This window comes from Camelus bactrianus, chromosome 12, assembly GCF_048773025.1.
Source record: "Camelus bactrianus isolate YW-2024 breed Bactrian camel chromosome 12, ASM4877302v1, whole genome shotgun sequence".
NCBI classification, from domain to species: Eukaryota; Metazoa; Chordata; class Mammalia; order Artiodactyla; family Camelidae; genus Camelus; species Camelus bactrianus.
Genome location: NC_133550.1, coordinates 50,914,659 through 50,939,950, shown reverse-complemented (window position 1 = coordinate 50,939,950; position 25,292 = coordinate 50,914,659). Strand labels below are relative to the sequence as shown.

Sequence of the window (25,292 nt, the reverse complement as noted above, 5' to 3'; positions counted from 1 at the left end):
GATGGCTGCATTGCAGACAGCAGACAGTTTTCTAAATGATTCATACATTCAAGATGTCTTTGTTGAGTTACTACTGTTTTCTGCCGAATGGTGTTTGAAGCACTAGATAGGCATCAGTCAACCAAACTGAAAAATACTCTGGCTCTGACAGGTTTTTGAAGAGGTGGTGATGGTGAGAGGAAGAAAGCATCTATGTAGAGAAATGATAAGGACGAGGAAATAAAATGCAGCATAACTTAGAAGTTAAGAGAACAAGTAACCCCAAACCTCATCAAGTAAACCTTAAACATCGGGGAGTTAGAAAATTAATGTTTAAATGAATACAATAAATTTCACTCCCAAGAATAAGTAAAAGAAAATTTTCTCATTGTGATAAATATCCCCACCCCAATGTATAATCCAAAGAGTAACTGAAGGGCTTTGATGCTTCAGTGGTTTCCCATGGTTCCCACACCTGGAACCATTAGAAACGACCGCCCCAAGCCGGCCTCCAATGCTGACACCCATCTTGCTTCTCCATACTCATGACATTACAACCACATTGACCTTTTGTTCGGTTGTCCTTGTTCCTTAAACATAGGAAGCTCCTTTCTGCCTCAGGACTATACACATATACTTTTCCACAGTGAATATTCCCCTTGACCCCACCCTTTCTCTAAATCCAGCTAATTCCTAAATGTGATTTCTGCCAGGAAGCCAATTCTGGGTGAGACTCCCCGGGCCTCATTCTCCTAGCATCTTTACCTGTCCTTTTGGGAACTTAGTACAGTATGTATGACACATACTCTGTGTGTGTCCTTACCCTCTGTCTCCTTCATGACCTGCAAGCTCTGTGGAGTGAGGTGAGGTGGGCACTAGAGGCAGCTGTTTGTCTCCTTTGCTGAGCAATTTTCAATGTCTCACACCCTGCCTGACACAAATAAGCACTGAGAAAATTGTTGCTGAGAGAAGGAATGAATTTCCTTCCAACATGTCTGAGGTTTACAATGCATAGTTTTATGTAACACATTGTAAAGTGGTCCTGGTGGGAGGTTGTAATGTCCTTCAAACCACATGACTGAGCAGAATGATTCTAGTTGAATCTTTTTTTCTAAAGCTGTGATACATACTGTTCCTGCCCCAGACTCTGCTGGAAGTCTGCTGCCTGCTTGTAGGCTCATAGTCCCAATGACAGATGGTTTTTAACCTTTGCTATTTGGCTTCCAAAATGGGTGTATATTACCAACTCATGTATTCTCACCGCCATTTAGAAAATGACTCTGGGGGCTGTGCTCTGAGAAATCACATACTTTCTGGGACCTGTAGCCATGGGAGAAAGGTTTTTAACGCTTTCTGGTGGGAAAAGTCATTTTATGCTTGGAATTGTTGTTGAAAAGAAGCTACAATTGTGAAAACCATTAAATAATCCCAGGGAGCAAGACAGCTCAGAAATTTATTGTTTGATCGCCTCACCTCCTGTGTGTGCATATAAACACACAGGGTTGGTGATGTTTTCTGCTTCTTTCACGCGAGAACTTTGAATTCTCCTCGAGGATGGGAAGAATCCATCTTCAGTGCCTGCCATTCCTCAAATCTCCACTGTGCCACTTCTCCATCTGTTGTAATCTTTTATTTCCTAATCTGTCTCTCCAACTTTTCTCATATTTATCCCCAAGACCTGACCAACCAAAAAAAAAAAAAAAGAAAGTCCACAACAGACACTCAATTAATATTCATTAAATGAATCATAGATTGTAAATAAGTACTTATAATGGAAGCAGACCGAGCTGGAGTCCACCATCCCTTGTCTGTCTCAGCCAGGTAAAATGAAGTTCTCTTATGCAGCATCTGTTCCTTTAAACCAACAACTAAGGTTTTCCCAAACCCATAAAACCTCAGAAGATTTTCCGAGGTGGATTTATGCCAGAGTGATTCTGGTCCATTAGTTGGCAAAGAGGACTCCTGAATAACTGCAGAGGAACTATAAAATCCTACTCAGAATATAATGAAAGCTGCAGGGGATTGTGTGTTCATTTATCTTGTAGTAGGAAAACTTGAATCCTCAGATAACAGGGTGTTGCCATGTTAGCTTCCTCTGGAGAACTGAAACTCAAACTGGAAGAGAGCAGAATGGTCTGATTAGTATCAGAGCCACTGGAATCTGCAAAGCTTCCCTTCTTAATTGGAGCTACAAGCTGGAGCTGATAACTTACAGTTTTCCCCTGTGTGTTTGTACATTTGCAAATGAATTATGCCATTTTACTTAGTTTTTTAGAGATTTCATATTCTAAAGTCATTATTTAAACATCTCAAATATAAGATAGGTTGCTCTGCATCAGAAAATAGATAAACAAAATAAAGGGTATATAACAGGCACACATTACTATATATAAAAGCGATAAACAAGACCCTACTGAATAGCACAGGGAACTATATTTAATTTCTTGTAATGAGCTGTAAGGGAAAATAATCTGAAAGAAAATACATATCTATGTACATGTATGTATATGTCTATTTGAATCACTTTGCTGTACACCTGAAACTAACATTATAAATCAACTACAATTCAATAAAAAATAAAATTTTAAAAATAAAATAAACAGAAAGATTAAAAGGAAGGACAGAAAAAAAAAAGGTAGAAAAGAAAGTAGGGAAGAGCAAAAGACAAAAGAAGCAAGCAAGGAAGGGAGCTATTAAAATATTTGATAATGCTCCTCCACAACTCGGATGCTTTCCTACATGGAGTATTTCAATGTCCTTCGTAGGTAAACAGCAGTGCCTTTCCTTTCTATTAGCACTGCTGCAGCTGCTGTTGCTTACAAAGAGATGCACAAGTCAAAATAGACTCAGTTGGCTTTTCAATAATTCTAAAAGGCGGGGGTAACATTGTCAGTGAAGGCTAGCACTCCAGTATCCTAACGAGGCATCTTGTTAGCAAAACAAAGTGTGAACTGCTTAGAGATGATTCCCTGCGGGTGGGAATTCCACTGGGGCCCTTCCGTGGCGGCACATGCTACTCCTCTAGAGAGCAACGCCACAGAACAGGGTGTGTCGGAAGAAATACGAAAAAGTTGCTTTCTTAAAACATTTATTCTTCTAGATTTTTCTTTATGTTCTCATGTTTCATACCTATTGCTTCTTACCCTGGAGCACCTAGTGCAACCAGGAATTGATGAAGTAGAGCAGGATGTGGATAATGAATGGACCGCAGAAGCAAGTGTCTGTATACCCAGTTAGTAGCAAAGGCGAGAGTAGAGTTGCAGGCCAGCTCTTTTTATGCATTTTTTTTTTCTATTATTCTCTCTCAAGGAAAAACAGGAAAACAAGAACTAGTAAGAGCTTGACAGTCGCCTGAATTTGGGAAGACCATTCACTTGCCCATTGCTTCGTTCCTGGAAATTGGACTGCGACTCTCTAATCAAGGTATTTGGGAAAAAAACAAACGTTGACATGTTTTGTTGATGATCATCCCCTCGTCCCCTTACATATCTTGTGATGCGGTGTGGGTGAGGGGTTGCGGGGGGGAATGCATTTGTGCGGAAGATTCCAGGACTGTATCTCTGACTTCAAAACTAGGGTTTTTATGATAGTAAAGGAAGTATTAGGATCTGTCATATCTTTTGAAATTATTACTTGTATTAATGCTCTTGATGTGCTAATTTAGTTGGCGGGGTACTGGCCACTTCCATCACAGTTTTGCTTTCTCCCACTCGCGTTTTGTACTTCATCAAATCCAAAGTTGTCATGGTTCGTTATCCATAGATGATCTTGAGCAGCCTTGCATTCTAAAAGAATATGCCGTGGCATCTGCCTCTGTGCTTTTGTGCCCTGCTATACAGATGCTGTTAGCAAGGGTACTGGGTGAGGGCTGGGCGCGGAGGTGGAATCTGTCTCGGGCCGATGTCTCTTTGCGCCGGACTGCGCCTCACTCTTTCATACATGCCTAATTCAACAATGAAGTACATATATCACATTGTGACGATTACATATGTTACAGGACATAATTGGGGTTGTCGAGTATCTGCTTGAATGTCCTAACTAATGAATTCCATCCAATTCAATTATCATTCTTAGACTCTTCATTAACCAATCAAATTGCATCTCCGGTCCCAGTTATTCCTAACACCCTTTCTCTAGGCATAAACACAATTCTCTGCAGTAAATTGGAGGTGATTAAATTATCTCACTAATCGTTACTGGGAGTCCCATGTTACTGAAGTATTGGATTTCTGAAAAAGTGCCGTTTACATGATTCTCACTGTATATAGGAGAAACAATGTTACAGAATGAGTCTTTGTTATGAACTTCATTCTGCTGTTTGCATCTTTATCCCTGAGAAGTTGACCACAATAGGTCTCCAATACTAAAATCATACAGAAATAAACCGACTATACACTCTTATAAATTCATCCACTTATTAAACAAATCTGTCCAATAGGTTTGTGTTCTATCTCAAGACCTTTACCTATAGGGAATGAACCATTTCAATTCTAGAAGTTGCTTCTATCTCTCATGCAATATGATATCACAGTGTAGCACTGCAGTTGTACTGCTAAACCATGTTCTTTTCCTATTTTTTTTTTTTATAATTTCTTTACATAAATCATGAAAGCCAATGAAGTGGTTCTGAAAGTACATGTACCTGGAATCAAACGTACTTGAGTTTCCTAGGAAATAATTGTCACTGCTAATAATCTAATGGTTATGTCAACCATTTTATAGTGAAGGGCACTGCTGATATGCTGACAGTGTGGCTCTTGGCCTACAGTTCTTAAAATATTTCCATTTTGTCCTCTTCTACTTCAACGTCTCTTAGCAACAGTTTCGTCTTCTACTCTGTAGTCATTTTGAGATACATCTCAAAATGTAGCCTGAAGCCAACCTAAGAAACTATCTATTCCTGGCTTCCCCCAGACTTACTTCATCAGAATCTTTGGGAGGGAGCACTAGCTCCAGCATTTTAATTATGTACATCAGGGGGAGGGTATAGTTCAGTGGTAGAATGCATGCCTAGCATGCATGAAATCCCAGGTTCAATTCCTGGTACCTCCACCCAGAGTAATAACTTAACAGATGAACCTAATCACCACCACCACCACTCCCCTTTTAAATACGTACATCAGATCATCCCAGTGCACTTCAAAGTTGAAAAATCTCTCCTCTACCAAATGAGAGCAAGGAAATAGCTGAGAGGGAAACATTGGAAAACTATAGACATATAATTGATCTAAAAGCATAGAAAATAAATTAGGATTTTGCTTTTTTTTTTTCCTATTTTTATTTCCTAGGACCATAGAAAGGATTTTAGACTATTTGTTTTCTCTTTCATCTGTGTCTTAAATATTTTGAAATTAAAAATTAAATATTAAAGATGTCAAGGATATGAATGCCTATTAATTTAAAAGTTTCCCAAAGTTGCCAAATAATAAATGATCTCTGTAATAGTAAAAAGTATTAAATTCATAATTCGTACAATTATCACTTCCACCTTTGAATCTTCAGTGTCACAGAGCTTTCTAAACAAGTCATTCTTTCAATATTAGATATGTCTAGTAAGCAACACTTCTTTAAGAATTCCAGTCTGTACTTTTGTTTCGGTTTCCACTGAGACAACTCCTATGGGTGTCAGACTTGAAAAAGATAACTTTTTGGTACAACTATGTTAAACCTTTTGGCTAAGGGTACCCCATTTATCTGTAACTGAATATTTTCTGTTATCTGATTTTAATGAGGAAATTTCCTCCTAGCTTTATTTTTAGTGCAAAAAAAGTTAGACACAATGTGTCAATTTAATATGCCAAACTCTTAAGTATACATTTAAGTTAGAAGGGACAAAGGACTGTCTTCTGAACCATGAAAAGCCAGAATGTTGTGATTATCTCTAACACTGGATGAGAGCAAAAAGCAACATTAGGTTTAGTAGGAAAACTGCAGAGAACGTTTCACCCATAAAATTAATTCTTGCTTCCTACACGGTAGAATCGACTGAGACAGGGACCTAAAAGGGGAAAATGCACTTACTTTATAAAATAAATGTGTCCTGAAATAGTTGGAATAATTTAAGTTGCTTTCCAAATACATATGAATCTTTTTAGAAATAACCATTATTCTTGGTTTTCCTCTAGTTTTAAAGATCACATTTACAACACAAAGGCAGGCACTAATTTCAGTTGGGTTGTATTTCAAAAGTTTAATTTATAAGTTAAATATTTAGAACTCAAAAGAGTTTCACACAGAAACGATGCTCTAAATGCTGTTAGATGCTTGGATTCAATTTTTTTTTTAATCCACAAATTATAGTCAAATCATATGATTTGTTAAAAAAAAAAGAGAACTTTGAAATGGAAAATAGTAGAAAACAATACTGTGTGATTCTCAAAAGTAAACCAATTAAAGAAAATATTTTTTAAAAATTCTTGTTTACTTTGAATATCAACACTAAAGAAAAACAAGCTTGATAAGTAAATGAGAAATTGAGAGAGAGTAGGAGGTTTTTCTATAACACAGAGAAAGTAGCTATAACATAAGTGTTACTCTCTTCAGCAGAGGAAAAGGAGATGCTGGAGGGGCAAAGTGGTCTCAAATATGGGAAGCCAAGCAGGATTAAACTAGCTATTAGACAGGATGCTCATTAACGGGCATCACTCAGGGAACAGGTGCATTCAGTTATTTTAAAATGAACAGATACCTGTTGTAAGTCTACATTCATTTAGAAAGCAGATGAAGAGACTTGTTTAAGCAGAGACAATGAGCATGAAGGCTGATTCAGTGAACATCAGTGAATGATGTCAAGAGAGAACTGGTGATCTCTCATAGTCTTCCACCAACAGCTTTGTCTGTAAATTACTCAACCCACCACCCGAGGCTTTACTGGACCCCACTTTCTAAGGAATTCTATCCTCTGTGTCTTTCAAAAAGTTCAGCATCAAGTGTTGAGGTGGACCAAAGTTACCAGTTGGCTGCGTTTATCCATACTGGTGTTTCTTTAAGTTGCCAACTATTTCTTGACTACCTACTGTGTTCTAGGCACGTGGCTAAATTTGCTACTTTTAGCCCAGGCATTAGACCACAAAGAATATTTTGCTCTACTTGAATTGAATTTGCTCTACTTAGTATTTTCTATTTTACTGTTTTTCTTTCTTTTCTATTCATTATTTTGGTGGTTTGAGAAAACAGGAAGCATCTATGCCTGTGATGGAGGACAAGGGGTGGGAATAACCCAGGGAATGAGGCCCCAGACAGGGTATATCTGTCTTATTTCTCCTCTACTCTTTGGTTATCAAGGAAGCCTCAGCAGCTCTAAGTAAAGTCACCATTACTTTTATTTAACCTAAAGATCAATGGTAGAGGTGGAAAAGCAAACAAATAGATCCTCATGACAAAAATTCTCCCTCCAAGGAAAAATTGATAATTTCAAAATAAAGACCCATAGTATTTAGCATCTCTTGATTTGATCAAGCCTGACTCCTGGTCTAATCTGCAGTATAAGAAGAAGTTAGATAGCCCTTCTGGAAAAGGGGGCCCATAATTCTTTATCAGTTCTAATTTTTAGTAAAATAAAATGTCTAAAAATTTCCAGAATCTCTTATTACTATTGAGGTTGAGGGACAACAGAAGTCATCATGTCAGTTCCTGAAATCCCTCTTCACTCTAGAAATTCCACTGGGGGAAAAGGTTTACTTTCCACTAAAGAAAGTTTTCAAAAGATGTTTTAAAATACTAAGCACCTCTCTTTTCCAATCTAGTAAAGGATGAGATGGAGTACTGGCAACGTTCAAATGAGAGTCTTAGGACAGGGATGGTCAATGCCTGTGTCGAGATATCTCAATCTCTATTTCACGGCTTTCAAAAACTACTCTGAAAACCCAGGCTTAATAAGACAACAAGGGTATCGTCACTTAACCACGTGTCAATTTCCCAAATGCTTTTGTTCCCCCACCTCTTTGATGTGAAACTTCCAAACTTCTTCACCAACCCTGTATCACCAGTTATTTTCACGTATAAACTTGCTTGATGTTTCCTACATTTAGGTTTTAAATCAGTGTATCTGTGTTCTCTACTTTCTTTTGGCCCAACAAACCTTGTCCATCATGGAGCCTGGGTTCACATATTTATGTAAACAACAGTGGTTTTGCTAAGCTAAGCACCTCCTGTGCCAGTCAGTCTTCCAAGCCCTGTGTGCACGTCCCAGTTCTCGTGGAGACTTCACATTAGTGGAAAGGCAGGCAGTCAGCATGAAACAAATACATAAATATTCAGACCTGCTTAAATACTGGTCATCCAATAACTCTAATCATATTCTTCTCAACATTTTTTTCCTCCAGGTTTTTTTCAGTCAATGAACCTACTCTTTTTAATCTCACTGATTTTCGTGGTTGTCAGTCATGCACTGAAATTAGTCTGATCCACTTATTTTAGCTCTTTTATCCCTGCTTCAATGGAAAAGACAAGCAAATATGTAAATTTGCATGGTAGCTAAAGCTACATTGCCTGAGTTGTCCAATCCATGTAACTAGGCCTACGTAATGCCAAGGGGCTACACTGTGGCCATTATGGAATCAAATACCTCACAACCCAGGCTATAAAAGGCATCATTTCTGATCCCGAGGTTATTCTTAATTACATTTTCCAGTGATTAAGTGTCCTATTCTGGGACACATTAGAATAAATCTTTTGCTCTGTTGTTCTGTGTGTCTGGCAAAGTAACTTCACTATGGCTGAAGCTGGACTAACCACTTTTAAATTCAATAAGGATTGGATGTATCTAGTCAGTAAAAACAGACTTCTGAGAATTCATTGTGGTCATCAGAAGGGAAATTATCTAATTAAAGATACTGGATAGAATTCAGGAAATAGATGATAAGAAAAGAGTATATAGCAATTTCTAAGAATATATACATTTTTTAAGAAGAGATAAACCAGTAACCTGAAAAAGTTTTAGAAATTGGACATTAATTCTTAACAATTTTCTTTAAACTAATTATCAATTAAAAATAAATAACATATAGTTAATTATTCGTAGCCATAAACCAGATAAATAAAACAAATTCAAACATAGACAATGTAACAAAGCTACAGAACTCAAAGGATAGTGCAAAGATCTTAAAAATCAATTAGAACTATCAACTTATAAAGAAGCAAGGAAAAAAGTAATAGATATCTCATCAACTGCAATAGACAAGATGACAATGGAAAAAATAATTTCGAGTGTTGAAGGAAAATAACTAGCAAATACAAAAATTCCATATTTATATAAACTAGTTTTTCAATAATGAGAGCAAAATCAATGCATTTTTTTCAGAAAATGACTGAAGTTCACCATTCATAAATAATTTTGAGTAACAAAATTTGGTAAAACCCTGGTTTTCCACCTTGAAAACTTGGTTATTCTAGAATTCACTGAACTAAAAAGACTATCATCATTGGAGTAATGTTGCAGACCAAAGTCATTGCTGATGTATCTTTATATGTCAAAAGGCTGAGATTTTAATAGCATCAGAGAGGTGCCCTTTTATATGTAGTTGTGACCTAATATATAGAAAATGCACTGTCCTGATTGTTCACTTCTTTAGTTATCTAATCGATAACATTGCCATTCTTCTTAATAGGAACTTCAAGTGTAAAATCGTTATGTTCTCCTAAAATCATCATTATATTTCTTGAACCATCATTAAATGTAGACTATTACATTTCAAAATACACCTCCAGACATTTAAATGTGTGACATATAAATACTTATTTTGCTCAATTATTCTGTAATAGTGTGAAAAATACATAAATAATTTAGTGGCTAAACCTGTAAGCCATCTTTGTGCCAAATACACTTAACAAATATAGGATAGTTGAGCTAGAGATACAGAAAAGATTGCTGGGTTAATTGGAGTAAGTTCTTGCCAGGCAGCTTCTGATCATTAACAATTGCTTCATGTAGAAAAGTGATTCTGTCAAGAAGGAAAGGCAATAGAAAATTCTAGCAGGGAAACAGACTTAATGACTGTAAGTGGTTTAACAAGAGTGCATTTTCACCCAGGACAAAGCCTTAAGAACTCATAGAGACAGAAACTACTAAGACAAAGAAATCTGCATTAATAACTTACCTACCCCTTAAATTAGCTCAAAGATTCACGAATCAATTATAACCTTTCATATATCTGTGATGTTCTCTTGTGCCCTGGACAGAATAATTAAAACTCAGAACATGCTAGCAATACAATGGCATACAACCATTCTATCACCCTTACTCTATTTAATTCTTGAAGCTAACGTGTATATTTATTAAGATGATCACAGCTTAGGAAACATAAAGGATGATTTAATAGAAAAGTATCAAAACACATTTATGAAAGAAACACTAAAGGTGAATTAAAATTTGCTATCAAATATGTAAGTTAGGTGGAGTTTTGGTTCAGAACAGCTGAGGAGTTAGCAATATGCTACTGTTTAACACCAGCATTATTTTAAGATATTCAAGTACAAACATAAGAATTATGTTGGGTATGATCACTTTATTAGAGACCTTAGTTCTAATTTAGATCCATAATCGAAACATAATTTAAAAGCAATTTAGAAAGAGAAGCAAAACCAAATTACTTAAGATTTGATACATCACCTATCAGAATAGAATAAAGAAATTTCAAGATGTTAAAATGAGGTTAAAAAAAAAAAGAGCATCAAATGTGGATTTAAAGTAAATATAGGCCATTACAAGAAGTGTTGGACACTGAGGGCCAAAAAGGGAGAAATGTGTTTAAATTGTAGAAAAGAATGGCAGATGAGATCATGTGATGTTCTATAGAACAGAGTGTTGAAATCTGTTCTTGAACTTAGTTAAGAGACAGATATTTATCTTTTGTGGAAAATTTTATATAATTCTGCCTTATAATAGAGAAATACATTTTTATACTACTTTCCAATTCTCATGTATCGATAGATAGGTTTTGAAACTATACTTGGAAGGTTTACGGTAGTAAATCTGAAGGTTTTCTGAAGTATGAGCCCAACATCACAATTTTCTAGGTGGTAAGTTACTTTATGACTTTGTTATTACACTGAATGAGCAATGGGAGAATTCCCACCCCACCCCCCAAAAATATATATCTTTCAGGGAAAAAAAAAATCTGTTTCCAAAATGGTGGCTGTCAACACGGCAGCAGAGTACAGAGAATAACCAGTTTAATGGTTTGGGTTTAGTGGTTGTTTTGATGTTAACTAGGAGAAGTGATCACCCTGTGATGGTATTCAAGAAAGAGCTCCTACAGGGATAGCTAGAGTGGTCCTGCTCACCATCCCTCAAAACCCCTCCATAAAATGGGCGCATTCCAGGTCAAAGACAGATAGCAAATTCTTTGTTATTTTAGGACTTTTAATTCTAAAAATATTGGAGTTTTAGCTACTGCTGTTTTACTTCTGAGTATAAATGTAAGGAAACTGTTTTATAATTTAGTTTTATAATTCAGTCCCTTGAATAAGACTTTAAAACTGATTTATGGTCATCATGCTTCAAGTTTATTTTGGATGCCAAATGTTCTCTTTACAGAAGCTACTGAAATCAGCAAAGGAAATAATTTCCAAAAGTATTCATCTAATCAGAATTCTCTGTGGTTAGGATAATTTACATTAATCTATTTTTATTTACCACATCCTTGTTCTTTTCTTTATAAAAGCACATTGGAGGAGGGAGAAAATTTAAAAGAACACAAAGGGAGGAAAAATTACATAAAACTTTAAAAATTGTATGCAAATTTGCCTGCTTTTCATGTGGACAAATGTCCAGTGCTTATCTAATCTCTGATTCCATTATGTTGTAAACAGACAGGATATTTTCTCACTAGTTTCTTCTGTGTAGACAAGAGCATTCAAACCAAAAATTGAACAGCTTATGTTTTTGTGCTGAAACAAATGTCTCTGGTGAAGAGGGAAGATGATTTATATGCCTATATGTGACCTTATAAAAAATAATCTTTGTGTTTATCATAAAGTTGAATTTATATTGCATCAAACATTTTTTCCACTTTCTTTTTGTGTATCTCTAATACACCATTTAGTTTGTAGATGTCTGATACTTTAGAACATGTGACAGTACAAACCTACTGCATTTTCTCCGTTTTTTTTAAGTTTATAGTTTTTCTTCTTTTTTAAAAAAAATGAAATAGTTTCTTACAGTTACAACTTTTGCAAAGTTGCAGCCAACACACTAATGATGAAAAATTGCCTTTGTGTATTATTTATTGTTCAGAAAGTAAAATTTAAATATATTTATTAATTAATAATTCTATCTACAGAGTAAAAATTAGTAGGTTTGTAATACTAATAATTCTTTTTTGTATATAATGAACTTTGGATTTCTTCTAAAATGGGAAGAATTATTCTTCCACGTTAAGAAAGACTTTCCATTCACGTCCTAAAATTACATTTTTTAGCCTGTGGAATATAAAGCATCCATATGTTTGGTATGGATGCTGAAACTTACTTCATGAAATTGAATATATATTTGTGTCTAAGTCTCGCTGTAATAGGATTCTGGGCTGCGATGAGTGATTTTCCATACACACATGAAGGATTAGATACATATCTTTCTTTTTTCCAAAAATACCTTCAGCATTGTCCACCTCTGAGTATAGGCGGAGAACTGCCTCAATGTTTCTGCTATTTCTTTTTTTCAAAAAGCCACAATGCAGAATGAATAAATGCTAAAATTTCATAAAGCATGACTATGAAATAACAAAACTTTTTTTCAAAAAGCTCGTGCACTGAAATTTATATTCAGATGAATTTTGCCCTTCACTGTGGTCCCCTTGGATTTCACAAATGCTGCCATTGTTCAAAATATTGTGTTAACACATTTTTCTTTCTGTCTTTAGAGTCGGTTCATGCACCAGGAAGTGTTCTTCAGTGAACACTGGGAAGGCATTATGTTATTATGTTCAGTGCAAGTGTGGAGGCAGACTTCCTGAAATCTTTCTTTCTTTCTTTCTTTTCTTGGCTTTTGTGAATATGTTTATTTATATTTTTCAAAAGCACTAAGTCTACAGCCCTAAGATACTCAGAATGACATTCTTTGCTTCCTTTGACCAGAGATGTTTCTTTTAATGAGTCTGTGCCATCTTCAAGAGAAATAGGCATTCATAAAGTATATGTTTATTCTAAATAGTACACTTTTTCCCCCTAGACAAAAAGATGTATCTGTCACATGGAAGGAGGGCTCTGAGGCTGGTGGAATCATGAGGTCACATGTTGGTTAAAGGACATCATAGCTATATGCATAGAACATTGGACTCTAAGATACTAAAAAATAAAAACAGACAAATTTGAAAAAAAACAGAAAACACAAATTTTCAGGCTGGATCAAGGAATATGGGCTCCTTGTTTTACTTACCTCTTGTTGTATCATTTGGCTATATCCTTATCCCAGACAAGTACACAAGGGCCTTATCAGAACCTGTAGACGATACATCACCTGCCCCTGCTTCCTCTCTTTAATGAGATATAAAACTTTCAGAACCTAAAGTACTCTGTACACCTACTTACTGTTTGATATTGATTAGGGACGTATAAAATGGATCCTAAAAAGCCAGGAAAAACCAGGCCCACGTGGTTCTTTAGTGAATTTCACCAAACATTTAAGGAAGAAATTATACCAATTCTCTTAACTCTCTTCCAGAAGACAGAAGCAGAGAGAATACTTCCTGACTCCTTCAATGAGCCCAGATAACCCTAGTACCAAAGCTAGAAAGACATCACAAGAAAAGAAAATCGCAGACCACTATCTGTCCTAGATGCATAATGTAGATGCAAAAATCCTCAGTAAGAGCCAGTCTGTAAGCTGTCATGCCAGCTGGAAATGGTAATTGAGCTGTGGGGGGATATTTTGCCTTGTACTACAAATTATTCATTTATTCAACCAACGCTGACTGTTCAGAGTGCTAGTCTAGGTAGGAAATCTGGTTTGTTACTGCCCCTCTTTCTATCAGTCACTTATTAATTCATTCATCCAACAAATGTTTCTTGAACAGGTACACTGTGTCAGGCATTATACCTGGTGCTGGGGGATACCTCAATGAGCAAAATAGGCCAAACCCCTGCCCTCATGGAGCTTACATTCTCCTGGGGAAACAGACAACAAACAAGATGGACACATAACATGAAGTGTGTGAGTGACATGTGCTGATGAGGAAACGTGGATGTACTAAAACGAGATTTACATAGGTTGTTCAGAGACAGCGTCTTTGAGAAGGTGATGTTGTGTTCAACCCTATGGGATGTGAAGGGGAGAATCTTGACAACGTCTCCTAGAAAAGAGAAGGTGGAAGGAACAAGAAGACACCAACTAGGAGGCCAGTGAAGGGAGAGAAGGGTTGTGCTTGGAGATGCAGTTGAAGAGTTAGGTGGAAACCCAGTCGTGCAGGGCTGTGGGGGAAATGGCAAGGAGTCTGGGTTTTCTACCCAGTGTGAAGGGAAACCACTGGAGGGTGTTCAGTGGGAAAATACCACGGAAGGACTGACTATTTTAGAAATGCATCCTCACTTCTATAGATCTATTTAGGTGTCAGAAGTACAGACAGGGAGACCAGTAGGAAATTACTGCAGTAACGCAGGCCAGGAAGCTGTCAGCTCTTAAAGGATGAGTAGCTTTGATTAGGCTTGTGGCAGTAGCATGGGGAGAAGTAAAAAAGACTTGAGACGTATTTTCAAAGTAGAACCTATTTGACCTGTTGATGGATTGGTTATGAGGAGCAAGTGAGAAGAAAATCAAGAATTATCCTAGCTTTTTACCTTTCACAACTTGGTGAAACCAATCAGTGTGATGAGGAAGATTCAAAAAAGAAACAGATAAGGGAGGAGAAAACAAGTTTTATTTTTTTACATTGTGGGTTTGAGATTCTCATTGGACTTCTAAGGGATGACAAACAGACTGTTAGCTATGGGAGGCTGGGCCCCAGGAGAAAAGACTGGGATGGAAATATCAAAGTAAGTTTTGCATCAAGTAAGATGCTCTCAGGAGCAAATTAAAGAACACCTTTCCGGAAGTTTCTTAAATATAAATATTACTGTCATTTGTTTTGTCACTTTATTACGTCTCTGTATTAAAGTTTAGAGAGTCCTGGGGTTGATTCAGCAGGTCATTGATGTAAAAACGCTGGGTCAGGTTCTGTGAGAGTCTTTTGGCCTGTCCCCCAGGTTTGCAGTGTTGGCAATCCAAGCGTCATGCCCTCATGTGGCAACAGGGAAGGCAGGATAAATGACAGGAGAGTGTGCAGCCCCAGAGGGCTTTTATTTTTTTCTGTTAGCTCTCACTTCTGATTAGGGGGCAGAATTTTTCTGGAAAACTACCAACAGACTTCTCCAGTGCCTTTTGACCTGAGCTATATCAAATGCCCATCTCCGCATCATCCCTTGCAAAAGCAAAGGGTATTATGTTATTGAAACTTGCTAAGTGAGTCATTTTGTATGGCTGGGGTTCCATCATTAATAAAAAAGCTAGGATGTCTAGGGAAGGTAACCACCCATGTCTGCTGCAGGAGACTGGCTTGTAGGTGGCATTTAAACTCAGGACAAAATGATGTCAACAAAAATATATTCACTGTACAGTCAAAATATTTTTCACCCTCTCTCTACAACACCTTTTTCTATATGGCCCCCGGAAGAACAAAATCATGTATTTACCGAGTCTAGAGTATCACCTACGGATCAGCTGCTTCTAGAAGTGAGAGAAAACTGTAACCCAAGAAATTTAAGCTGACTGTAATAGGGGTGATTTCTCATCACCTGAATTATATACACACACAACACATGATTTCCTGTAACTTCATGCTTTCAAGTGCGCTTAGGGAAAAACAGAGCCTAGCACATCATCATCTTACAAGTGGTTACTGTGGGCTTAAATTCAGCAGACCTGGGTAGTAGCCACCTTACCTTCAGGAGACTCCACTGTCTGATCTTTGAAGTGCCTCCGGGCTTTGGCTCTGGCCCTGCCCATGCTGCCTAGACATCACCTCCGTTCGATCTTTACAGGGCCAATCAGCCCTTATTATTCAGGTCTCGCCTCCAGTGTCATTTTGTTTGAGCCGCGTACCTTGACCACGTTCCTGGGAGCAGCCACACCTGCACCAAGCCTCTCTATATGTAGTGCATACTCACGTAGCTGCTTCTAAGGCATCGAAGTTACCACTAACCGAACACTGCATGCATTTTTGCTTGGAGCTATATGTCGTTTCCTCCCCGCACCCCGCTTCCCCACTCAGTTAGGTCCATGTTTTCCTCTCCATGGGTCCCAGCACCTGTGGCAGCATGTGTGTGTTAGGAGGTAGATGCTCAGTTCATATTCATTTGCTCTTCTGTAAATGAGGTTACTTTGAAAACAACTGGTCCGTGTCATCTTTAAGAATACATTTAACGCTTAAATTCTATGATTCGTGGTAAGCTTTTTATTTTTTTAAATGACATTTGTTGGAATTTTTTTTCCTATTGGGATAATAAATTGCACGTAGAAATCCCTCCCATCTCACTCTTGTATTTGTACTTACGACATAGCTGCCCACCTTCTTTCTTTTAGTGACTCTTTTCTTCTTAGTGCATATTTTCTACTTCAAAATAGAGAATACATGAAAATACTTGACTGTGTTTTTCTAGACGTAGTAGCTGGGGTAAGGAGGGCCGCTAAATGCAAGAGGAGCCAATCAGTTAGCTTTTTCATATGTTTGTAATGATTTTATGTGCAGATACATTTTTATACTTGCAGGCCCTTAACCTGTGTGCTCTGCTGCCTCTTTATTTAGAAATGGAATGACTTCACAAGGGCCTACAATTTCATACTATGTTTTTATAACTTTGAAATTAATCATCTGCCTATGAACCAAGATGCAAATAAAATTTTTCCTGTGGGGAAAAAGTGTATCTGTACTTCTGGGCTTCCATGTCTAAAAGGTACAAATTGGAATAGAGACAGGAGAAGGAGCCAATCTCACAAGGATGATTTGTAGCATCTTTGCTAAGTGACAGTAATTGAAGTAGATATTAGAATTGTTCAGATGAACAAAATGTGATCGATGCGTCTGCGTGTTCCACAGCCTAGGAGGAGACCATAGGTAGTGTGCAAGGTGAGAAAAACAGGAAGGGGAACAGGAAGTACCCAGGATAAATGAGATTCAGAGAGAGAGATTCTTGAGGGAAAAGAAAGAATTCAGGTGTAAACACACCTGATTCAGGGACTGTGCTGGGAAATGAATGAAATCAGTAGGAAACAGAGATGAAATCAGCCTAAGAGAGGGGATAGGCAGACCTGTTCAAGAATCAGTAACGAGACAATCAGAAATATTAGGAGGAGAGCTCAGAGAATTTACAGGAAAATGGAAGAAACTGAATTCCAGGGAAGAATTTTCTGGGTCTGTGCATCTTCAGTAGAGGGGTCATTGGATGGTATTCAGACATGAGCTTGTGTATGTGATGTGAGCGGGGCCTGTCACTGCTGCCTCCGTGAGAAGGGTTAATAGGTATTAACTGTTCATTCGTTGACTGAAAATCTCCCATATGCCAAGCGCTGTGGCACCGGCAAATAAAAGACAGACAGATGCCTCTGTCCTCCAAAAGGTCATAATCTCTGTTGGGGAGATAAGTAAATAAGCAATATGATGAAGTATATTTGCCACAACTTTTCCTATTATTATTATTATTTTTTTTTTATTTCAGAAACTCACTGGCATTTAAATCATGGCTCTCCAGCTTACACTGTCCTGACACACACTTACTTTGTTCTATTCGCTCTATTATAGGAAAAACAATGGGAGTTGATATCTGCATGAGTTTTTTAAGTCCAAATTCTTATCTCTGTCTGCCATATCACTCTGCATTGTGAGAACTCCAAAATTTAGGTTCCTTCTTAAATTTAATTATCTGGTACTTTCCGACAACGGCCTGTCTCCCAGTGACATGTCAAATTTCATTTTGTTCACATCTCTTTTGTGTATGTCGCCTTGATGATAACAGTGGCTGGTGTAAGAGCTTATCTGCTTTTGATTCTGAAAATGTAATAAAGAAAGAAAATACAAAGGAACAGCCACATGTACTAGCTGTTCAAGCATCCATCCAACTTCTGTATCAAACTAATATTGGAGGGGAATCTAAGGATGCAGGCTGCTCAGCCTCACTGGTATCAAAGGCAAACACCAACAGCAAGGGACAGACAGCACATCTTTGACAAACGCGTAAAGGAATAAATTATTGAATCAAAGCAAGCTCAAGTGGTCTTAGGACAATCTTTGTTTTACTTTTAAGGTACAGTAATTTCATGAATTTGGCCCTTTGTATTATGTTACTTTTTCATTCAGAACAACAGCATTTTTCTTACCTAACAATTATGAAAAAAAATGTGAAAATTAGAAGAGATTTTAACTCTTTAGTGCTCTGGTTACTCCATTTGAATGTATCTTAAATAACTATCAAGCTAAAAAATAATTGAGGGAAAACAGAAGATTAAAAGAAATGCCAAGAATTTATGTAGTTCTTTCCTAACTGTAGGCAGTTTTGAAATTTGTCAAGGCTTTCTAAAAAGGGAATCTTACGACATCTTACAGAAATGTTTCCTTTATATCTAACTCAGATCACTTCTATTCCTTAGTAACCCTGTGTGTTCTTTTTCTTGGAACATTCATAGTAGAGTATCATGTCTTTTGGGCCTATAGCTAATGCCAAAAAATTGCAGTTAACTAATATTGATATTAAAAAATTGTGGACCGCTAGATAATTAATTTGTTTCCCTTGGACTTCGCAGATAAAAGTAAAATTCAATTTGTAATTAAAGAAGAGTTAGTCATTTGGAATCATTTTATGTGAAAAAGATTTTTAATCACTTATTTAAAATCATACACTGATGTTTTTATCCAAGAAAATTCTAGAGAAATAATTTTGATTTTCAAATGTGATTAGAAAAACTCTAACATTCAGCCTTGCCCTTTCTATGAACTCTTTCATAGAAAGGTTAACAGATTTTCTTGGTTTCATAATTTGGGTGCTGTTTATAAAATTGACAGTTGTGCCTAAGCACTGAATCTTTTTAGAGATTTTATAAAATCAGGCTGACTTGTTTTGTGGATAAGTATGTTTATGCCAAGTTGATTTGGCTGTGTGTGGATTACCGTTTGAGGAAAAGGTTGATCGTTGCGTCGTGAGGGTCATTAGGTGAAGAGCCATTATTTCCTAGAAACCGAATTTGGGGAGCTCAGAATGTAGACTGGGGAGCAGGCTCTTCACCAAGGTCATTGTCCCACTCATGCCATTACCCTATCCCCAACTCAGAGTCACCTGAGTAGTCAAGAAGATTCATTTGTAGGGAAAGGAAAGGAATAGCTTCTTACCTGCTTGTGCCCAGAGCCACAAGCAACAAATGTCATCAGGAAGTCACTGTGGAGGAGTAGAATATTCACAAGTTTCAGAACTTGGTTATGCCGGGACCTGAGTCTGATCTCTGCTAGCTACGTGTCACTCTGGGCAAGATGACTGGCGTCTCAGCATATTGTCCTTTAGGTGCAATAATTTAAAGGTATCCTCCCGCCATCATTCCAAAGACAAAATGTCAAGGTTGAGATGATTTTCCAAACTATTTTGACTTCTGGTTTATCAGTGGCGTGAGGTTCTATTAAAATATAATTTAAAATAGTGCTTGTTGAATAAGGCATGGTGACCTAACTGGTGGTAGAATCAAATTAGTGGTGTGATCAGCATTTTAAATGGAACAAAATAGAACAAAATCAAAAATGTAAGTTACATCAGATGCAATGAGGATTAGGATTGTTTTGTGAGACTTTTGTTTCAGTTACGTATTTCCACTGTGTGACTGAGTCGTGCTATAAAATGTATTTCTTACTGATGTTGTTGCGTTAAGCAAAGTAGCTGAACTGTTGAGGTCCAGGTGAAGTACTCTATGGAAACTCCCAATGCCCATTCAGGTGGATGCTCATGAGAAGAAAGCAAATAGTTTCGTGTATCCTTATTTGGTTTATTTAAGAACCGCTTTTAGGAATCTTTCTTCAAAATTCATGGTTTTAAAAGTACTACAGAGATAATTCTCGATTTGCTTCCTCTTCATACTTAAATGTTTGTTCTCTGACTTTTTTTTTTAATATGAGTACCAAGATGGCTACTTTACACTAGTAAATCCTCATGCTCCAACCCACAACTCTTCCATTCTGAAAGCTCTATATTTAATGCCATAAAACCTGTATTAGATTTCTCTATTTCCTAAAACAGCATATGAAACTGTTAGACCTAAATTATCCTGGACCCCAATCTGTGAAAGAAAACATAACCATGGGAAAATATATTTCTTATCAGAACAAGCAGGTGTGCTTAAATATCAACTAAGCTGTATAGTGTATCTTGGGCATAGTATATCTTGCAAAGAAGGACCGTAATGTTCAAATACCTGTATTTTTATTTTCTTTGAGTTTGGCCTTTTCCCTTCAGAATAATCATTTTCCACATTCTGGATGAAATCAGGTGCATGCATCAAATCAGCCATCCTTGAATATCTGAAGCCTTTGACATTAGGTCCTGTATGCTTTTTTACATATTGCTTACTGATGTGGATGCTCGGCCAGAAACGCAGCTATTCCACTGAGACCCCACTTTTGTTTTTCGAGGAGCAGTTTCATATCCATAACATCCAGCTTCTGGAAAGAAAAGCTTTCAAACTAAACAGACTGTGCTCATTTATGTCACCCCAAATTTTTTAAAAGAGCAAAGGAAAGGAAAAAAGCATGTATATTGGACCATATGAAATTGCTATGTGACTCCTTTTTGTGATCTGTAAGGATGGTGATTTCATATCGTTTAATCTAATACTACTTTTAAAGATGACAATATCCTGTATCCAGTATACATTTCCTTTTAAATATCCAGACTGTGAGTTCAGCCAGGATGTGATGTGGGCTGATGCTTTTCTTCACTTTTGTATTTAACAAATATTCCCCATTCCTATTCCATTCACAGCACTAGGCATGCGCTAAAGACAAAGCCGACGGATGCTTAAGAATCATGTAATATTTTTCCTGATTGCTAGTAGGCTGGTGGCAAAACAAAGAAAGCTAAATGCTTCTTTTTACACATAGAGTGACACAAAACATGATAGCTCATTAAAGAATGCGATTTTGCTTAAGTATGGTCTCAGCTTGGTATTAAAATCATCACATTCCTTCCTATGTTGTCCCAGTATTTATTTCCTCCTGGGCAGATACTCTCTCCAATCTACCTGCCAGTGTCATTTAGTCTCCCCTAGGACCTTCTTCCCCAATCTTTAATACTAATGATCTTCTGAAAGAATTTAACCACCTAAAGTTTCCCTGTGTCCTGAGGCGTTAACAAAGCACCAAGGTTAGTCTTTAACGGTTTAATTGCACCAGCTACAATCAATAGAGTGTCACAGTTCTTCCTCCGTTATTGTTCTTTTTGTTTTGTCTTTTGAGGAGAGAATGATGAGTAGATATCTATGTAGCTTGCTCCTTTATGAGACAGTCGCTGGATGCTCTGTTGCTGTTTCTAGCTCTTTTCGTGTTTACTTTGGGAGTTGCAGTTTTGTATTTTGTTTGGAGGGAGTCCTTTGTTCTGTGGTTATTTCTGAAATGATTGCTTCCAACCATCACTATCCAGGGCTGCAGGGCTTTTGTTTCCTTCAGAGGTACCTTGTTTTGTTCCTTCAGATTGACCATCCCACCTGCCATGGTAGCGCTGACGTCACCAAACTCTAGACTTGAGTCGAGCAAGGCAGTGCAGCCACGGCAGGGATTCTCAGCCTTGGCTGCGTGGTGGAATCACTGGAGGAGTTTTAAAAATACTGGCGCCTGGGTTCTGCTCCTGAAACCTGAATACATTGGACTGAACTGAGGTCCAGGCATTAATATTTTTAAAACTCTCCCAGAGGGAGTCTAATGCACAGTGAATTCTGAGAACCGCTGATGGAAATTTTAACAAGACTTCCCAGCTTAGTAAGCTGTGTGTCTTTGGTCTCACTGAAGCTGGGCCCAAGCTTTGGAGTAGGCTAAAAGCTAGTGTGTGTATCTACTTTTAGTAACCCATTTTGCTGATTAGCTGGCTACCATTTATAAAGGGTTTGCCACTTGCCCTATGTTCATCAGAAAGGAATTCGGATCTCAACAAGGGTGAGAAATAATATCCATCATACAGAATAGCCCTGAGTCACTCTTTGGTATCCACTGTAAGATTACGTTACTCACCTGATGCTTTGGGCAGCTTTCTCCGGAGAGTAATTAACATCTGTGTAAAGATGTAATCACCCGAAGCAGCTATGTAAGCAAGAGCTATCTCAAGAGCTTTCATTTCTAGCAGCAAAGAAATCGTATTACAGCAGCATTTTGCCCACATATCTTAGGACATCAGTGTAGCCAGTGTTAGAATGAAGCAATGGAAGGCTGAATAACAGAAAGAGATTAATTTCTATTAAATATCTACATCTGCTGGTTCTCGCAAGTAGATTCGTCTGGGGAAGACGGATGGAGGATTTTACCCGGTCTCCTTCGAATCTGTGCACAATTCCAGCATTTGCTGCCAGGGTTCTCCAGAAGGAAAAAAGGAGTAAGAAGTAGCCTCAAACATGTAACCAATCTCCAAATTAATTGCAGTTTGAATGAGCTGTGTTGTTATTTGGGTTCAGTCTTAATTTACATTGACAATGACAGTGTTTCCTGGAGAAAGACTGATTTCTTTTACTATGTAACATCATACGCTTTTAGAATCCAAAGCTTACCTGAAGTTTCTGAACTGAATTTACTGTTTTCCATATGTCAGTTTCGCTAATAATCTAGGTCTGTCTCCGTCCATTATTGTTACAGAAAGGTCTACAGATACAATAATGAGTATAATCTTACTCCTTTCCACCTTCATGTCGGTTATTTTAAGAGCACTGGAAGATTTCTGTCAGCCTTTGCTGTAACATTTATGTTTCAGTGCTTCAGTGCATTTTGGTCAACTATAAAAAGGTAGACACTAAAAGTAATTTTCAATGAATACAACCTCTGTTTCCTATCAATGTCCAGCTGCTTTCAAGAGAATCCCTTGATCACCTCTACAGCCATGAGTTGAGCTTAGGGAAATGTTACTAAGCACCAGTTTTTACCAAAGAGAAAGGTTGGTTCCAGAATTTTATGGGAAAACCTTGCAAAATTACCTCTCTTTTTGAATAAAAGCTACAGTATATTGATACTAATTAGGAGGAAAGCATGAAATGGGAACTCTACTAGGTTTCTGAAAGTTCTGTTTTACTAGAACTTTGTTACAGCCCTGGGAAGAGCTTTAAACTTCCCTTAGTGGTTAGTTTTGTTGCTAATAGTAAAAGGTATTCTTGAAGAGCCTCAAAATTCAGAAAGATCGTATTGACACTCTTAGATGGTCAGGAGATCCGTTTCTGAATACTACATCTAACAACATATGTAAGAATGACCCCAAAGCACAGTAAGATTTGAGAATGCCAGAGAGTCCAGCTTCAAACCCTACAACTCCATCTGTTACCCTACCCACCCAAATCCACTTTAGCAAAATATAGAAGATGGGTCAAATAAACCAGAGAGATAAAGAACAAAGATAAACTCACACAAGTGGCTTTGGAAATACAATGCTTAAAAGAAACCCAGAAAAACAAGGATTGGATTGTTCACAGATTGAATCTCAGCCTGGTCACAGTATGAAACAAGAATCTTTGAATGGCAAGTCCCTGAAACCATGTGAGTTTGCATAAATCTCGGTGACATTATCAGAAAGACACTGGGGTATCTACAGAATCCAAGGAAGCATTAAGCTTTCACACCTCGGGGAGACTGGGAGTCAATGCATTGGCAGAGATCTCAGTGGCAAGAATACGTTCTCCAGGCTTCTAGAATTCTCCTAGAGGTGCAGCAGTTTAATTCCACGCATCTCTCAATTTAAATTCCAAATGATCAAGAAAGTGATTTGACTTTCCTATTTGGGGTGAAGGGCCTACCCTGTATTAATAAGCAGTAGCTGAGAAAGCTGTTCTTTGAACAAAAGCGTGGTCCCTAGAAGTCATTCCTGTGGTCACTGTGGCAGTTTTCAATTAGGAAGGCCCAGCCAGATCACCCAGTAGGACTCTGTCATGAATATTTTCAGAGCGTCCTGAAAATGACAAGAAGAGATAAAGTCCTGGGACATCTATGGATCATGTAATTCTTGACGTCTCAGGCCTTTCTGTTTGGCCTAAGTTGTGGTATATTCTTGACTGCTAGATGTTCAGTGAGTGCGCATTGAGGGAAGGTGGGCCTGTTTTCCTTGTAAAAAGTAGGAGCAGGAGCATTGTCCTTTGTTCCTCTTCCCTTGAGTTTCTGAGTGATGGTCAGAGGAGGCGTGTGTACCAAGGTGATCTCTTCCTTCCAAGAAGCTGACTTGTACCCTTAATCTGTCTCTTTCCCATTTCTTTTCCTCTTTCTTGTTCCCTGTTTTAGAAAGGGAAGTGAAGAAGGAAAGAGTGGAGTTGCGGTGAGAGGATGGTGGGAAGGAAGAGAGAATGAGGACGAAGAGGTGTGTCTTTCAGGGGATGCTGTGGTCACTGTATCCCCTCACCCTGTAACCCAATGAAAAGTTAGTGGAAGCAGCTGCTTCAAGGAAGAGCTTTAGTCAGTTTAGATTGGCCTTTAGAGTGCCCTGTCCTCTTTGGTGACTAATGCTAAAGTAACTTTACACGAGCTGAGAGCCTTCAGTCCACACTTAACAAGGAAGAACCAAGTGGATTTAAATTCAGAACAAGTTAGAAATTGACTCCTATCAAATCTTTGCCCAAGACTAAGTTTTGAGAGTCATGGAGAGAAACAGAAGAATCATAACCGCCCAAGGGAAGAAGGGGAAAGAACAGAATCTGAGAGTCCCCCCCCCCCCACCCCAAACCTTGCTCTTGTCATAGTTTGCCTGGTGCTGTCCCAGATTAGAAGTCTTTTGATTTCATTTGCCTATGAGAAACGAAAAGACTGCAATTAAGACCAGACATGGAGCTTTTTTATAGCTGTTGACCCTGAACTTAGCTGAAGGGAAAGTGAGGAGGGCAAGAGCACAGGACTCAGGATTTCATTAAGAAGCAAATTTCATTCACCCATCTTGGAAGGTAACCCAAGGTGTGTGAATTCAGTGCCATCTGGATTCCTGATCTGAAGTTGCAGGAAGAAGTGCACTTTGCTTTGTCCAGGCCACTGGACTGTAAGCTCCATGAGGACAGCCACCACATCTTCTGCGTCACGACTGAATACCCAGCCCCTAGCATAGGGCCTGTCCATGGTGGCACTGAGTAACATGTGCTGAAAAGA

General features: G+C 37.9%; 1 protein-coding gene across 3 annotated transcripts in view; it reads left to right on the top strand.

Annotated features, from left to right (window-relative positions):
• The window catches only part of SYT1 (synaptotagmin 1), a 900,038-nt gene that overhangs the window by 529,377 nt on the left and 345,369 nt on the right, over positions 1-25,292 (top strand). For all 3 annotated transcript variants that reach the window (XM_074375356.1, XM_045519433.2, XM_010958829.3), the window contains one exon: positions 3,289-3,402. The gene's annotated coding sequence lies outside the window, so the exon portion shown is untranslated. The remainder of the gene's footprint in view (positions 1-3,288; positions 3,403-25,292) is intronic.